The sequence below is a fragment of the Pseudorca crassidens genome, chromosome 18 (assembly GCF_039906515.1).
Source record: "Pseudorca crassidens isolate mPseCra1 chromosome 18, mPseCra1.hap1, whole genome shotgun sequence".
Classification (NCBI taxonomy): Eukaryota; Metazoa; Chordata; class Mammalia; order Artiodactyla; family Delphinidae; genus Pseudorca; species Pseudorca crassidens.
Window position 1 is genome coordinate 26128566 of NC_090313.1, and position 18916 is coordinate 26147481.

General features: G+C 39.4%; 1 long non-coding RNA gene across 1 annotated transcript in view; it reads right to left on the minus strand.

Annotated features, from left to right (window-relative positions):
• Nucleotides 1-253: 253 nt before the first annotated feature.
• Nucleotides 254-18916, minus strand: part of LOC137211320 (uncharacterized) — a 207353-nt gene continuing 188690 nt past the window's right edge. The window contains exon 4 of the long non-coding RNA XR_010937027.1: nucleotides 254-740. This is a non-coding gene — a long non-coding RNA (uncharacterized lncRNA). The remainder of the gene's footprint in view (nucleotides 741-18916) is intronic.

Genomic DNA, 18916 nt, shown 5'->3' on the forward strand with positions numbered 1-18916 from the left:
TATTATGACTCCATTTTATACTTTAATCCACTTGTAACGCTGTATTATAAATTGACATTTTGATATTTTCATGTTTTGATTTTTTTTAATCTACATGCAAACAGATTTTATTAACATTTAAATAAGATGACTATTACATAGAAATGCATGGTATCTGAAATACTTTTCATAAGATCAGATTATTTATTTTAAAAAAAACCAATCTCTATAAAGATAAGGACAAAGTATTGGGCAATAACCAAGATGGCTTTGTAAATCATCATCAGTGTTTTGTAATTAATCGCCCATTCATACATTTGAAATTGCCTCTTAAATAAAAGGAGTAACAAATCAAACCTGTTTGACTTTTGGTAAAGTTTGGTTTAATCCTGTGTGCTGTATCTGTCATTAAATCAGATTTTAGACCTAATAACGTTGAAATGGGTTATCAGAAGAATAGAAAGTTGTCTTAACTAGGATAAGTGACAGAAAACAATCATGGCGGTTTTAGGTAGAAAGTGATAATTCAATATAAGGACACGAAAATTCTCTTGGAATAAGTCAATGCCTCCAAAGTTTCTAGAAACAGAAAATGATAGTTTTCAAACTCTTCATTACCCCTGCATACCTGTTATTATGACATCTGCTTAACTATTTTCACCCCAAGCAAATTAACTTCCTTTGCTTCTGTCATCTGGAGGGTTAGTGGATCATAATCTTCCATGTTATAGGTCCAGACTTGGTGCATACAAAGAGCTTTTCTGTCGATAGAGAAACATAAAGATTAGGTAGATATGATTGTTACTCTCAAAGTGCTTATAATTGGATGTTTGCAGTACTTGATAATTTCTCTAATTACCTCACTGTCTACTATGAGATCATCATATATTCATGGTACAAAATGAATATTTACTAACTTAAAAAGTAATGTATATTTACTTTCAAGTGTACACCCATAGTTATATGTATATATTACTAATAATGATTTCAGTAGACCAAGCAAACAGCAATAAGGGGTAAAATATTTAAGATGTCAGGGAATCATTAACTTAGTAAGTAGTGTGATTGCTGTTTTACAGATCCAGGATGTCTGTAAGATACAGAAGAGTTGATTCCATAACTATTCTAAAAGGTCAAGAAAGCCAGCTTTTGGTAGTCCATCAACAATTTTGTTCTAATTGTTTTTTTAAATTGTTGTTAGGAAATAAGATCTATACAAAAGTGTGAAGGTGTAGAGAAAGTCACCTCTGGCGAGGCAGTAGCTCCCTTTCGGTCCCTTACTCTCACCTTGTAAAGCTGACGCGATCATACCACACCTCAGCCCCAAATCGTCCACGTCTTCACATCTCAGAGTGAAAGACAAAATCCACCCAATGGTCCCAAGACCCCACAAAATCTGCTCCTTCCTCTTGGCTCTCTGAACTGATCTAGAACTTTCTCCTGCCCATACTGCTCCTGACACACTGCTTTTCTCGCTGTCCTTCATTCTTGGAGCTTTTGCATTTGCTGTTCCATCTACCAGAAGTGCTCTTTTCTCAGATTTCTGCATGGCCCTTGCCCTCATTTTCTTCAGGTCTAAAATAACAACACTCTTTCCACAGCCCAGACTTTTCTATCCTACCTGCTTTATTTGTCTCTGTATCTGGCATGCAACGTATTCACTCAAACTAAAGCATGAGGGACTTAGTTTAATCTAATTATAATTTTTTTTGTCATAAAGGTAATTTTAGGTCATTTTATAAAAACACAGAACTTAGGGAAGTTGTGAAATCATGTTGTGAGATCTTTTAAAAGTGTTAGGTTCTTACCAGTTTGGGAGAGTTTATGAGCGATCTACCCTAAAGTTAGTAAATGAGTTGCGATTACTCCACATGGTCATGATACAGATGGTTGGCAAGTTTTGGGATGGCCAAGTGTCATTCAACAGGCAACGGAGTGTATGAGATTTGGAATCAGAAGAATAGTGTTCAGATATGAGTGTTGCCACTTCGTTGCTTGTAATGTTGGGCAAGGTCATAAAATAGTACAGAAGATATTAGTAATGGAAGCTTAAAATATATGAATAAGTAAGTGAAGGGACTTTTGTAAACCACTTAAACTTATTAAAGGGATGTAGAACTTTTATAGTATCTGGCTCACTTTGTTGTAGTGAGGATGAGATAAAATATAAAAACGCTCTATAAAGTGAAAAACAATATATATTATTATTATTACTCTTGGTAATCAGGAAAGTAATAAGGTAAACACATAACTGAAAAAAGTTTATACAACCTTGTGTGGGTAGAGATGCTGGTCAACACACTGACATGCACAGGTCTGATAACAATATAATTATGAAACTATAATAATGAAAAACTAATAATAGTAATATTTATCTCAGATGACTATGTGCCAGCCACTGAACTAAGAATTTTACAGCCTTATCTCTTTGAGTAATTACTGCAATCCTATGAGGCAAGTGACTATTATCATTCCAACTTTACAAATGAAGAAAATGAAAGAATAAGCAGCCAGTTCACATAGCTAGTGAATGCTTCAACAGTGGCTGGAGTTGGTAAGTTTATTAATCATTTGGTATTGTACACACTCATATTGGTATTGTTAATCTAAACCCATAACAATACCCTTCATACAGCCAATTTCCATTTCATTTTTGAAAGTGGAAATATAAAAGGTAAACAAATTAATTAACGTTTGTTAGGATTTAAAAACAAATATACAAATTCCTACACATGGAAAAAAAAAGCTATTGCAATGAGTCAGAAAAGCATGAGGTCAGAAGTGTTTATATAAATGTTTTTTTTTTTTTTTTATTTTCTAACATCTTTATTGGAGTATAATTGCTTTACAATGGTGTGTTAGTTCCTGCTTTATAACAAAGTGAATCAGCTATACATACACATATATCCCCATATCTCCTCCCTCTTGCATCTCCCTCCCACCCTCCCTATCTCACCCCTCTAGGTGGTCACAAAGCACCAAGCTGATCTCCCTGTGATCAATTTGAAATAAATATACAATAGGTTACATCCTCAGTGGCACTGGTAAATTTTATTGCAGGATGTGCTTCTTAAGGAATTTGCAAATAAAAGTCCTCAAGAGTTCCGGCCCAGCTGTCCCTTGCAGACCATAATGGCTCTTTGGCCCTCTGTTCCACCAGAGGTCACTGCACCACCTGCCAGGCAAGGCCCCCAGGTGCTGAGGGCAGATCCTCCCTCCCCCGTGGTGACCTCTGTACACACAGTGCCTTCCTGGGTCTTAAGAGAGGATGATCCATCGATATAAGTGAGCTTTCTGCTCCCATAGAATTCACAGAACACACAAGCAGGTGATTATAATTATCCAGGCCCTAGAAATTCCAATACATCTCTTCTCATGCTTGATTATATGAAAACGAGTAATACAAATTGCTGAAAAACTGCTCTGAATGAGGTTGAAACCCAAGGTCTAGAATGTAACAGAATTGCCACTATCTTTGATTTTTTTTTTATCATCTGAAAGATCAGCTCCACCGTGAATAACTTTGAGGGGTTGCCTACATAAGTGGGTTTTTTTTCCCAGTATGATTTTTAACTTCAGCGCTGATGGCAAGAAAGAATTAATTAAATGATTTAAGGGGGTGAAAAAAAGTATTTACAGGGGAAATAGCCATGTGATTGTCAAGGAGCTCTTACATATTAAACGGGACAGTTTCGTCTCTCGTCTCATAGCTACAGAAAAACAGGAAGTATTGGGAAGGGAAAAATGAGGGTTGGGAAGAGGTGAAGGTGGGACGTCTGGTTTGTCTGTGTGAGATCTCTTGCTGGCACTATGCCCAGAAATTTTTTCTTACCCCTTTGAAAGACAGAGGCTGTATAAAGAGCTCTAAAGAGATTGATTTTCCTGGGAAAAGATTTGAGACAGGACAGTCAGGGCAAGCCAGGCTGGTACTGGCCGTGAGACCAGACCAGAACGGATGCGGGATCCTGGTCAGTGCTGTGAAAAAGGCCAGGAAGAACAGCGAGGTGAGATGCCCAGAGAAGGCACTGACTCTGAGGTTCTTGGAGGACGTGGCGGTGGGGGAAAGATAGAAAAGGCAGCTTTGGGAAGTGGGAGCAGGGGAAATAGTAGAAAGGGAAAACACCTGTTATTTTAAGCCAGTGATTAATGATCACAAGGAATTGGAGACTTGGAGATGAAAAATAAATGTGAGGATTTACCTAAAGGAAACAATGAAATATACATGGATATTTATACACAGGGGACTTTACTGCAGTGTTATTTATAATATTGAAAATTTTAAAGTAATCTGTATGTCTATATACATATATATGATATAGAGGATATATATTGTAAACATATATATGATGTATATGTGAGTATGTAAATACCATAGAATACGTAGCCATTAAAATATATTTTCTAATAATATTTTAATTCTAAATAGGTATTTTAAGTTTAAAAATCCGTAAAGCAGCATTTACCCTTATATACATATATGGTATATAAATATACATATGCATGCATGTATACACATAAGTGAAGAGAGAAGTGAGAGATGATGAAAGAATACATCAAAATGTCAGCAATGATTTTCTTTAGATAATGGAATTGCATGATTTTAATTTACCTTCTCTATGCTTTTTGGTGTTTTTCAGATTTGTTTACAGTACTGGAGTCTGCCTTTATATTTTGTATCTTCTTTGTGTCACTTATGAACATTTTCTGAAGTTTTCAATAAATACTGGATATTGTTTTTTTAATTAATTTTTATTAATTTTAATTCAGATTCATTTTTTATTAAATTAAAATAAAAATGCATATCAACTTCAAGTAGCACACTTAGAATAACCCCATTTTTCTTTTTTTTTTTTAATTGGAATATAGTTGCTTTACAATGTTGTGTTAGTTCCTGCTGTACAGCAAAGTGAATCAGTTATACATAGACATATATCCACTCTTTTTTAGATTCTATTCCCATATGGGTCATTACAGAGTAATGAGTAGAGTTCCCTGTGCTATTCAGCAGGTTCTTAGTAGTTAAATAAAGCATGAAGTTCCCCTGTTCCAGTTCCTCTCAAGCCCCTGTAATATTTTGTGTCACATCTCTTGGTGGCCCCATATTTATCCATGTTTGTTTTCAATTCTTGTATTAATTATTATCAGGATTCTAAATAATATGTTTATATTTTATACTAGTTATTCTACATATGCCTCTGATTCTTTCTCTACTCTTTATTGAGCAGTCCCACTCCTGGATATGAATCCGGAAAAAACTGAAAACACTATTTCGAAAAGATACATGCACCCCAGTGTTCGTAGCAGCACTACTTAACATTAGCCAAGATATGGAAGGAACCCAAGTGACCATGCATATATGCATGTATATATACAATGGAATATTACTCAACCATTAAAAAAAGAATGAAATTCTGCCATTTGTAGCAAGATGGGTGGACCTAGAGAATATTATGCTCAGTGAAATAAGTCAGACAGGAAAAGACAAACACTGTATGATATCACTTGATGTGGAATCTAAAAAATAAAGCAAAGGAATATATAGAGCAAGACAGAAACAGACTGTGGTTACCAGTGGGGGAGGGAAGGGGGAGGGGCAAGACAGGGGTATGGGATTAAGAGATACAAACTACTATATGTAAAATAGAAGAGCAACAAAGTTATATTTTACAGCAAAGGGAATTATAGCCATTATTTTGTAAAAACTTTTAATAGTCTATAAAACTTTTTATAATCTATAAAAATACTGAATCACTATGCTATACACCTGAAACTAAAATAATGTCATATATCAACTGTACTTCAATTTTAAAAAAGTCAATTTGTGTCATCAGGGTTGTGTTCTTTCTGGAAACTCTAGGGAAAATACATTTCCTTGCCTTTCTAGCTTCTAGAGACCACTTATATTTCTGGTACATGGCCACATTCTTCTTGATAACCAGCCAGAAGCATCTCAGATCTCTCTTTCTGACTCTGACCTTGACTTTCATGCTTCCCTCTTTCACTTATAAGACTCTTGTGATTACAGTGGGTCTATCTGAATAATCCTGAATAATCTCTACATCTCAAGATTATTAACTTAGTCACATCTCTAAAGTCCATTTGGCATGTAAGGTAACAAATTCACAAGTTCTGACCATAAGGTCATGAACATCTCGGGGGTCACTGTTCTGCCTGCCACCATGGCTAAGGATAAAATGCCAAATTTAATTATGTGATTTGCAAAATTACAAGCTAGTTAAATGCCTGACTCTCCAAGTCTTCCATAACAAGAACGGGCACTGGTCAGAAAGGAATGTGATCCTTAGACTTGGAATGGGAATATTTGGGCAGACACAGACAAGTCTGAGAAACATTTCTCTCAGCCCCTCCAAGTCACCCTTGCTAGAAGCAGCCACCGCCTCACATGTCTAAGTAAACTGCCTCCCTTTCATTAAAACCTTTCTTTAGTTGTTTGTTCCCTGGGGAAGGCCTCTTATCCTTCCTTACTTTTTCTACCACTTCTCTCTGTTTTCAGGTTCATAAAAAAATCAGATCTCAGAATGTCCCAGAGGGAGAAAGGATTTGGCACATATACCACTTAGGAAAAAGAGAGTGAATATGCTGAAGAGCTCACAAAACTTTGCTAATATATTTCAATAAAAATCTGGGGAATACAGGTGTAAATGATTTCTGATGATGGTGGTCAAATATGATGGAACATAAGGTTAGACGTGTTTGAATTAAGCCATTGGTGCTCTCTGTGATTCTAGTTTTTGGGTTTTTTTTTTTTTCTTTTTGGCTGCACAGCATGTGGAATCTTAGTTCTCCAACAAACAAGGGATCCAACCCCGGGCCCTTGACAGTGAGAGCATGGAGTCCTAACCACTGGACCACCAGGGAATTCCTGTGATTCTAGTTTTAATGTATAAATTTTGAGTAGCAATCAGTGACAGTTTGGTTGGCTAATTGAAGCCCTGTCTCAATAATGACCTCTATTCAGTGTGCCTCAGATGCTGGAACTTCCCTGGCATGCTTTAGAGGAGGAAATTCAGACGCTCAGGGAGATGGGAATCTTGAGGTGGATCAATTATGTGCAACCTATTCAGCAACCATCAATGAAATCCATGGAGGGGATTCAGAAACTTCCCTCCTGAAGACACTAGGAAACACACGGGTACAGGGAGCTCAGTGGTGGCTGTCCTCTACAGGCTGGGGACGGCAGTTGGGAGATGCTGCCACAGAGTTGAATTCACTGATTGCAGTAGAAACAAGAGAACGCCACAGAGGCAAAGAACAGATAGTAACATCTAACCTTCAGAGAAAAGATGGGAACAATGGGAACAATTACTATAATAGAAAGAAGAAACAGTTTCTGATCTAGAAGGATCCATGGTTGTGGCTAGTTAATCACTGTGTCCCTAAGAATAAAATATATGAGAAAACATATAAAGTGTATCCTGAGGAATATGATCAAACAAAACAAAACAAAACTCTAGGTCTGGTGAGTGGAAAAATGACTTGAGTCACTGTAGTGGAAATTCATAACTTCAGACCCAGTTTCTGAACGTAAGCCTGTGCACCTGAAATGAGAGAAAATCTGGGTCCTCTGGCATAAGAACCTGAGATAGGACCACAAATTGTATAATTTTCTTATATTCCTCACGTAGTTCCTTAGGATTTCCTTGCATGGCCACGTGCTTTGGTAATGTTTTCTCACTTTAGGATTTCTTTTTGATATTTATGCAGTACCACAGAAGTAATTTTTTAGAAGGAATACTAGCAAACATGTCTTACCTTACATATCTGAATATGTCTAATATATGCTTTTACACTTGAAAGCTAGTTTAACTGAATATAAAACTTTAGATCAAAATATTTTCTGTAAAATGTTTATTCTTCCCTAAGAACTTCTGAAGACACAGGAATTACAGTGTTCTTCAGTTGGATGCAAATCTGATTCTTATTAAATTATGGGTAACATGGTTTTTCTCTCTTCTAGCAATGAGATTTTTAGAGGGCTTAATTGACACACCAAGGCTACCAGCTTAGGAGTTCACCAAGAAGAGAAATTAGCATAAATTTGTGTGTTATAGGAAATGAAATATTGTAGCATCCTATGACTTGTGGTAAAATTAACTGGCTTATGGGATTTCAAAATGTTTGTTAATAAAATCTTTCTTTATCTTGATACTTAAGAGATTATGTTACTCCTGTAACAGTAATCTGTAATCAACTAAGAGTTTGCTAACAATACATAAATGTTCGCTGGCTTCAGTTCCTCTCCTCCTCCCAGAAGTCTAATATAGTAGGTCTGGAGCCTGTGTGTTTGCATTTTTAACATGTATCCCAGGGAATTATGATCTTCTTCAAAGTTTAAAGATCATTTTCATATATTTGTCCCAGTAAAATATGCCATGTAAGAGGCAGTCAGTGAATATTTTTGAAAAGGAGGATAAATGAATGAGAATGAAGGAATAAAAGCAAATTTAAAGGGAAACCAAAGTCTGAGACCACTTGTCTCTGTGAGCAATGCTTTATTTCTAAGTCTGCAGATCTGATGAGCCAATAGAATATGATAAATAGTGTAGTGTAGTATTGTAGCAGCAAAGATATTTCAACCTCTCTGAATCTCCATCAACAAAATGGTAGCATTTCTCACAAGGTTCAAATTAGGAACTGATTTAGTTAATTTCTCCCAGCACATAATAGGTACTAAATAAATGGTGGCTCTTATTCCAGAAAATACTTCTATCTTATATCTATGACATAAATTCAATGTCCTTACTTGACACTGTTGAGCAGAATATGTATCTTTTCATTCAAACATGAAGACCAAAGTCATAAAACGAATTCAGATTTATACTAACCTGAGCATATTATTTTCAATGACATTCATTTTCCTCACACTGCCCCTTTGGTGCTGGCTGAGCTATAGAAAGCAAGAAATAGGCTTGTGAGAAAAAAGAGACATATCCTAATGAGATTTAGGTCGCTTTTTTCCCCGCATTTTCTATGGTGAGCATTGATTAATTACGATGAGAAAGTGTTTCTAAAAAACATAGGAGGGGCTTCCCTGGTGGCGCAGTGGTTGAGAGTTCGCCCGCCAATGCAGGGGACATGGGTTCGTGCCCTGGTCCGGGAAGATCCCACATGCCACGGAGCGGCTGGGCCCGTGAGCCATGGCTGCTGAGCCTGCATGTCCGGAGCCTGTGCTCTGCAACGGGAGAGGCCACAACAGTGAGAGGCCCGCGTACCGCAAAAAAAAAAAAAAAAAAAAAAAAAAAAACATAGGAGACTCAGCTCAAATGCAACTGCCACTCAGACTTCACTAGATTTTCCAATTTATATTCAAATGATCCCACATTTTGGGATCAAGACTTGGAGGGATCTTTGATAACAAAGTTCTCTTCAATCTGGCATTTCCCACAACTGCACAGGGTCCACCCCAGGGCCCGGGATGAAGAGTCCAGTCCAGTAAGTGTGCATGCAGATCAGAAAGAGTACACTCACCTAGTTTTAAAACACCCAAGATGCTGTGTCCTGAATTTTAAACAGTGCATGTGACTTGGTTCATTTTGGTTTCAAGTTCAAAGGCATCAGATCAGTTCTGTGGGTTAACAGTGAGTACATCTTTCAAGAGCTGCTTGATCCCCTCAGACATGGAAGTTCTTCATTCCTGGAGATGTGCAACTCTGTCTTTGGTTTTTCTAGCAGCATCTCATACACAGGGATGATCTCAGACCCCTGTTTCACAGAGGCCCCCAGGAGCTCCCCGGGGGGAATTTTGAGTGAAGTTTCAGAATCTGAGTAAGCAATGGGCGGGCACAAGTGTTGGAAGCAGCTGGATTCTAGTAAATTGACAATAACTAACAGGAAGTAGTATCAGAGCAGATGCTTTAGGTAGTAACAATCGGAGAAAGTCAGCCTGAAAGATTTGCCCATCTCCTTAAGTGTATCATCTAGTCATTAGTCATGGTAAGCTACTGGGCAAATAGTCATAGGCTCAGACATGTGGCATCTTGGGGACAAAGAGTTTCCCAGAATCACATTAAAAAACTGAAGGATGCTATGTAATCTTTTTGGTTTTTAATAAATACAATCCTTTTTTTGGGGGGGGGTGAATTTTTATATTTAATTTTATTTTTTATATAGCAGGTTCTTATTAGTTATCTGTTTTATACATATTAGTGTATACGTGTCAATCCCAATCTCCCAATTCATCCCACCACCAACACCCCCCCCCCACAACTTTCCCCTCTTGGTGTCCATAAGTTTGTTCTCTACATCTGTGTCTCTATTTCTGCCTTGCAAACCGGTTCATCTGTACCATTTTTCTAGATTACGTATGTATGCGTTAATACACGATATTTGATTTTCTCTTTCTGACTTACTTCACTCTGTATGACAGTCTCTAGATCTTTCCACGTGTCTACAAATGACCCAATTTCGTTCCTTTTTATGGCTAATATTCCATGGTATACATATATATATATATATATATATATATATATATATATACACACACACACATATACACATACACATACCACATCTTCTTTATCCATTCATCTGTCGGGCATTTAGGTTGCTTCCATGACCTGCCTATTGTAAATAGTGCTGCAATGAACATTGGGGTTCATGTGCCTCTTTGAATTATGGTTTTCTCTGGGTATATGCCCAGTAGTGGGATTGCTGGGTCATATGGTAATTCTATTTTTAGTTTTTTTAAGGAAGCTGCGTGCTGTTCTCCATAGTGGCTGTATCAATTTACATTCCCACCAACAGTGCAAGAGGGGTCCCTTTTCTCCATACCGTGTCCAGCATTTGTTGTTTATAGATTTTCTGATGATGCCCATTCTAACTGGTGTGAGGTGATATCTCATTGTAGATTTGATTTGCATTTCTCTAATAATTAGTGATGTTGAGCAGCTTTTCATGTGCTTCTTGGCCATCTGTATGTCTTCTTTAGAGAGATGTCTATTTAGGTCTTCTGCCCACTTTTTGAGTGGGTTGTTTTTTTTCATTATTGAGTTGCATGAGCTGTTAATATATTTTGGAGATTAATCCTTTGTCCGTTAATTCGTTTGCAAATATTTTAACACATCCTGAGGGTTGTCTTTTCATCTTGTTTGTAGTTTCCTTTGCTGTGCAAAAACTTGTAAGTTTCATTAGGTCCTGTTTGTTTCTTTTTGTTTCTATTTCCATTACTCTAGGAGGTGGGTCAAAAAGATCTTGGTGTGATTTATGTCAAAGAGTGTTCGTCCTATGTTTTCCTCTAACAGTTTTATAGTGTCCAGTCTTACATTTAGGTCTTTAATCCATTTTGAGTTTATTTTTGTGTATGGGTTAGGGAGTGTTCTAATTTCATTCTTTTACATGTAGCTGTCCAGTTGAATTTCCCAGCTGAATTTATTAAAGACTCTGTCTTTTCCCCATTGTATATCCTTGCCTCCTTTGTCATAGATTAGTTGACCATAGGTGCATGGTTTTATCTCTGGGCTTTCTATCCTGTTCCATTGATCTATATTTCTGTTTTTGTACCAGTACGATATTGTCTTGATTACTGTAGCTTTGTAGTATAGTCTGAAGTCAGGGAGCCTGATTTCTCCAGCTCCGGTTTCTTCCCTCAAGATTGCTTTGGCTATTCGGGGTCTTCTGTGTCTCCATACAAATTTTAAGATCTTTTGTTCTAGTTCTGTAAAAAATGCCATTGGTAATTTGATAGGGATTGCATTGAATCTGTAGATTGCTTTGGGTAGTATACTCATTTTCACAATATTGATTCTTCCAATCCAGGAACATGGTATTTCTCTTCATCTGTTTCTGTCATTTTGATTTCTTTCATCCATGTCTTATAGTTTTCTGAGTACAGGTCTTTCACCTCCTTAGGTAGGTTTTTGTTTTGTTTTGTTTTTTATTCAGCAGGTTCTTATTAGTTATCCATCTTATACATATTAGTGTATATATGTCAATCCCAGTCTCCCAATTCTTAGGTAGGTTTATTCCTAGGTATTTTATTCTTTTTGTTGCAATGGTGAATGAGACTGTTTCCTTAGTTTATCTTTCTGATCTTTCATTGTTAGTGTATAGGAATGCAAGAGATTTCTGTGCATGAATTTTGTATCCTGCAACTTTACCAAATTCATTGATTAGCTCTAGTAGTTTTCTGTTGGCATCTTTAGGATTCTCTATGTATAGTATCATGTCATCTGCAAACAGTGACAGATTTACTTCTTCTTTTCAAATTTGTATGCCATGGCTAGGACTTCCAAAAGTATGTTGAATAATAGCGGTGAGAGTGGACATCCTTGTCTTACTCCTGATCTTAGAGGAAATGCTTTCAGTTTTTCACCATTGAGAATGATGTTTGCTGTGGGTTTGTCATATATGGCCTTTACTATGTTGATGTAGGTTCCCTCTATGCCCACTTTCTGGAGAGTTTTCATCATAAATGGGTTGAATTTTGTCAAAAGCTTTTTCTGCATCTATTGAAATGATCATATGGCTTTTATTCTTCAGTTTGTTAATATGGTGTATCACATTGATTGATTTGCGTGTGGTGAAGAATCCTTGCATCCCTGGGATAAACCCCACTTCATCATGGTGTATGATCTTTTTAATGTGTTGTTGGATTCTGTTTGTTTGCTAGTATTTTGTTAAGGACTTTTGCATCTATATTCATCAGTGATATTCTGTAATTTTCTTTTTTTATAGTTTCTGTGTCTGGTTTTGGTATCAAGTTGATGGTGGCCTCGTAGAATGAGTTTAGAAGTGTTCCTTTGCAATTTTTTGGAAGAGCTTGAGAAGGGTGGGTGTTAGCTCTTCTCTAAATGTTTGATAGAATTCACCTGTGAAGCCATCTGGACCTGGACTTTTGTTTGTTGGAAGATTTTTAATCACAGTTTCAACTTCATTACTTGTGATTCGTCTGTTCATATTATCTGTTTCTTCCTGGTTCAGTCTTGGAAGGTTACACCTTCCTAAGAATTTGTACATTTCTTCCAGGTTGTCCATTTTATTGGCATGGAGTTGCTTGTAGTAGTCTCTTATGATGCTTTGTATTTCTGCGGTGTCTGTTGTTAACTTCTCCTTTTTCATTTCTAATTTTATTGATTTGAGTACGCTCCCTCTTTTTCTTGAGGAGTCTGGCTAAAGGTTAATCAACTTTGTTTATCTTCTCAAAGAACCAGCTTTGAGAACTTTTATTGATCTTTGCTATTGTTTTGTTTCTATTTCATTTATTTCTGCTCTGATCTTTATGATTTCTTTCCTTCTACTAACTTTGGGTTTTGTTTGTTCTTCTTTCTCTAGTTCCTTTAGGTGTCAGGTTAGATTGTTTATTTGAGATTTTTCTTGTTTCTTGAGGTAGGATTGCATTGGTATGAACTTCCCTCTTAGAACTGCTTTTGCTGCATCCTATAGGTTTTGGATTGTCATGTTTTCATTGTCATTTGTCTCTAGTATGTTTTGATTCCCTCTTTGATTTCTTCAGTGATCTCTTCGTTATTTAGTAACGTATTGTTTAGCCTCCATGTGTTTGTGTTTTTTACTCTTTTCTCCCTGTAATTTATTTCTAATTCATAGCTGTGAATAGTTGTGGTCCGAACAGATGCTTGATATGATTTCAATTTTCTTAAATTTACCGTGGCTTGATTTCTGACCCAAGATGTGATGTATCCTGGAGAATGTTCCGTGTGCACTTGAGAAGAAAGTGTAATCTGCTGTTTTCAGATGGTATGTCCTATAAATATCAATTAAATATATCTGGTCTATTGTGTCATTTAAAACTTGTGTTTCCTGGGCTTCCCTGGTGGCGCAGCGGTTGAGAGTCTGCCTGCCGATTCAGGAGATGTGGGTTCGTGCCCCGGTCCAGGCAGATCCCACATGCCGCGGAGCAGCTGGGCCCGTGAGCCATTGCCGCTGGGCCTGTGCGTCCGGAGCCTGTGCTCCAAACGGGAGAGGCCACGGCAGTGAGAGGCCTGTGTACTGCAAAAAAAAAAAAAAAAAAACAAAAACCTTGCGTTTCCTTATTAATTTTCTGTCTGGATGATCTATCCATTGGTGTAAGTGAGGTGTTAAAGTCCCCCACTATTATTGTGTTACTGTTGATTTCCTCTTTTAGAGCTGTTAGCAGTTGCCTTATGTATTGAGGTGCTCCTCTGTTGGGTGCATATATATTTATAATTGTTATATCTTCTTCTTGGATAGATCCCTTGATCATTATGTAGTGCCCTCCTTGTCGCTTGTAACATTCTTTAAAGTCTATTTTATCTGATATGAGTATTGTTACTCCACCTTTTTTTTGATTTCCATTTGCATGGAATCTCTTTTTCCATCCCCTCACTTTTAGTCTGAATGTGTCGCTAGGTCTGAAGTGGGTCTCTTGTAGACAGCATATATATGGGTCTTGTTTTTTAATCCATTCAGCAAGCCTGTATCTTTTGGTTGGAGCATTTAATACATTCACATTTAAGGTAATTATCAATATGTATGCTCCTATTACCATTTTCTTAATTGTCATGGGTTTGGTTTTGTAGGTCCTTTTCTTCTCTTGTGTTTCCCACTTCGAGAAGTTCCTTTAGCATTTGTTGTAGAGCTGGTTTGGTGTTGCTGAATTCTCTTAGCTTTTGCTTGTCTGTAAAACTGTTGATTTCTCTGTCGAATCTGAATGAGATCCTTGCCAGGTAGAGTGATCTTCGTTGTAGTTTCTTCCCTTTCATCAATTTAAATATATCGTGCCACTCCCTTCTGGCTTGTAGACTTTCTGCTGAGGAATCAGCTGTTAACCTTATGGTAGTTCCCTTGTGTGTTATTTGTCGTTTTTCCCTTGTTGCTTTCAATAATTTTTGTCTTTAATTTTTGTCAATTTGATTACTGTGTGTCTCACCATGTTTCTCCTTAGGTTTATCCTGCCTGAGACTCTCTTGCTTCCTGGACTTGGGTGGCTATTTCCTTTCCCATGTTAAGGAAGTTTTCGACTATAATCTCTTCAAACATTTTCTCTGGTCCTTTCTCTCTCTCTTCTCCTTCTGGGACCCCTATAATGCAAATGTTCTTGTGTTTAATGTTGTCCCAGAGGTCTCTTAAGCTGTCTTCATTTTTTTTCATTCTTTTTTCTTTATCCTGTTCCATGGCAGTGAATTTCACATTCTGTCTTCAGGTCACTTATCCATTCTTCTGCCTCAGTTATTCTGCTACTGATTCCTTCTAGTGTATTTTTCATGTCAGTTGTTCCATTGTTCAACTCTGTTTGTTTGTTCTTTAATTCTTCTAGGTGTTTGTTCTTTAATTCTTCTAGGCCTTTGTTAAACATTTCTTATATCTTCTCGATCTTTGCCTCCATTCTTTTTCCGAGGTCCTGGATCATCTTCACTATCATTGTTCTGAATCCTTTTTCTGGAAGGCTGCCTATCTCTATGTCATTTAGATGTTTTTCTGGGGTCTTATCTTGTTCCTTCATCTGGTACATAGTCCTCTGCCTTTTCATTTTGTCTACCTTTCTGTGAATGTGGTTTTCGTCCCACAGGCTGCAGAATTGTAGTTCTTCTTGCTTCTGCTGTCTGCCCTCTGGTGGATGAGGCTATCTAAGAGGCTTGTGCAAGCTTCCTGATGGGAGGGACTGGTGGTGGGTAGAGCTGGGTTTGCTCTGCTGGGCAGAGCTCAGTAAAACTTTAATCCGCTTTCTGCTGATGGGTGGGGTTGAGTTCCCTCCCTGTTGGTTGGTTGACCTGAGGCGACCAACACTGGAGCCTACTCAGCTCTTTCCTGGGGCTAATGGAGGACTCTGGTAGGGCTCATGCCAAGGAGTACTTCCCAGAACTTCTGCTGCCAGTGTCCTTGTCCCCACAGTGAGCCACAGCCACCCCCTGCCTCAGCAGGAGACCCTCAAACACTAGCAGGTAGGTCTGGTTCAGTCTCCCCTGGGGTCACTGCTCCTTCCCCTGGGTCCCGATGTACACATTACTTTGTGTGTGCCCTCCAAGAGTGGAGTCTTTGTTTCCTCCAGTCCTGTCAAAGTCCTGCAGTCAAGTCCTGCTAACCTTCAAAGTAAGTCTGATTCTCTAGGAATTCCTCCTTCCGTTGTCAGACCCCCAGGTTCCGAAGCCTGATGTGGGGCTCAGAACCATCACTGCAGTGGGTGGACTTCTGTGGTATGTGTTCTCCAGTTTGTGAGTCACTCATCCAGCCGTTATGAGATCTGATTTTATTGTGATTGCGCCCCTCCTACCATCTCATTGTGGCTTCTCCTTTGTCTTTGGGGTATCTTTCTTGGTGAGTTCCAGTGTCTTCCTGTCGATGATTGTTCAGCAGTTACTTGTGATTCTGGTGCTCTCACAAGTGGGAGTGCTATGTAATCTTAATAATAATACTCGGCTCGGAGGGGAATATGGCGGAAGAGTAAGACACGGAGATCACCTTCCTCCCGACAGATATACCAGAAATACATCTACACGTGGAACAACTCCTACAGAACACCTACTGAAGGCTGGCACAAGAACTCAGACCTCCCAAAAGGCAAGAAACTCCCCACGTACCTGGGTAGAGCAAAAGGAAAAAAGAAAGAAAAAACAGAGACAAAAGAATAGGGACGGCACCTGCACCAGTGGGAGGGAGCTGTGAAGGAGCAAAGGTTTCCACACACTAGGAAGCCCCTTCGCAGGCGGAGACTGCGGGTGGCGGAGGGGGGAGCTTCGGAGCCACGGAGGAGAGCACAGCCACAGGGGTGCGGAGGGCAAAGCGGAGAGATTCCCGCACAGAGGATCGGTGCCAACCAGCACTCACCTGCCCGAGAGGCTTGTCTGCTCACCCGCCGGGGCCAGTGGGGCTGGGAGCTGAGGCTCGGGCTTAGATCAGAGCGCAGGGAGAGGACTGGGGTTGGCTGCGTGAACACAGCCTGAAGGGGCTAGTGCACCACGGCTAACCAGGAGGGAGTCCGGGAAAAGGTCTGGAGCTGCCGAAGAGGCAAGAGACTTTTTCTTCCCTCTTTGTTTCCTGGTGGGCGAGGAGAGGGGATTAAGAGCGCTGCTTAAAGGAACTCCAGAGACGGGCGCGAGCCGCGGCTAAAAGCGCGGACCCCAGAGACGGGCAGGAGACACTAAGGCTGCTGCTGCCGCCACCAAGGGGCCTGTGTGCGACCACAGGTCACTCTCCACACCCCTATTCCGGGCAGGCTGTGCAGCCCGCCACCGCCAGGTTCCCGGGATCCAGGGACAACTTCCCCAGAAGAACACATGGCGCGCCTCAGGCTGCTGCAACGTCACGCTGGCCTCTGCCGCCGCAGGCTCGCCCCACACTCCGCGCCCCTCCCTCCCCCCTGGCCTGAGTGAGCCAGAGCCCCCGAATCAGCGGCTCCTTTAACCCCGTCCTGTCTGAGCGAAAAACAGACACCCTCCAGCGACCTACACACAGAGGTGGGGCCAAATCCAAAGCTGAGCCCCTGGGAGCTGTGAGAACAAAGAAGAGAAAGGGAAACCTCTACCAGCAGCCTCAGAAGCAGCGGATTAAAGCTCCACAATCAACTTGATGTGCCCTGCATCTGTGGAATACATGAATACACAACGAATCATCCCAAATTGAGGAGGTGGACTTTGAGAACAAGATTTATGATTTTTTCCCCTTTTCCTCTTTTTGTGAGTGTGTATGTGTATGCTTCTGTGTGAGATTTTGTCTGTATAGCTTTGCTTCCACCATTTGTCCTAAGGTTCTATCCGTCCATTTTTGTTTTTCTAATTTTTTATTCTTAATAATTTTTAATTTAATAACTTTATTACATTTATTTTATTTTACTTTATCTTTCTTTCTTTTTTCCTTCCTTCCTTCCTTCCTCCCACCGTCCCTCCCTCCATCCTTTCTTTCCTTTCCTTTTCTTCTTTCTTTCTTCCTTCCTTCCCTCCTTTCTTTCTTTCTTCCTACTTCTACTAATTCTTTCTCTCTACTTTTTCTCCCTTTTATTCTGAGGCCTGTGGATGAAAGGCTCTTGGTGCTGCAGCCAGGAGTCAGTGCTGTGCCTCTGAGGTGGGGGAGCTATCTTCAGGACACAGGTCAACAAGAGACCTCCCAGCTCCACATAATATCAAACAGCGAAAATCTCCCAGAAATCTCCATCTCAACACCAGCACCCAGCTTCACTCAACGACCAGCAAGCTACAGTGCTGGACATCCTATGCCAAACAACTAGCAAGACAGGAACACAACCCCACCCATTAGCAGAGAGGCTGCCTAAAATCATAAGTCCACAGACACCCCAAAACACACCACCAGACTTGGATCTGCCCACCAGACAGACAAGATCCAGCCTCATCCACCAGAACACAGGCAGTAGTCCCCTCCACCAGGAAGCCTACACAACCCACTGAACCAACCTTAGCCACTGGGGACAGACATCAAAAACAATGGGAACTACGAACATGCAGCCTGCAAAAAGGAGACCCCAAACACAGTAAGTTAAGCAAAATGAGAAGACAGAAAAACACACAGCAGATGAAGGAGCAAGATAAAAACGCACCAGACCTAACAAATGAAGAGGAAATAGGCAGTCTACCCGGAAAAGAATTCAGAATAATGATCTGAAATCTTGGAAATAGAATAGACAAAATGCAAGAAACATTTAACAAGGACCTAGAAGGACTACTCGAGGTGGGGTCAATAGCAGAATAACTGACGCAGAAGAATGGATAAGTGACCTGGAAGATAAAATAGTGGAAATAACTACTGCAGAGCAGAATAAAGAAAAAAGAATGAAAAGAACTGAGGACACTCACAGAGACCTCTGGGACAACATTAAAAGCACCAACATTCGAATTATAGGGGATCCAGAAGAAGAAGAGAAAAAGAAAGGGACTGAGAAAATATTTGAAGAGATTATAGTTGAAAACTTCCCTAATATGGGAAAGGAAAGAGTTAATCAAGTCCAGGAAGCACAGAGAATCCCATACAGGATAAATCCAAGGAGAAATAT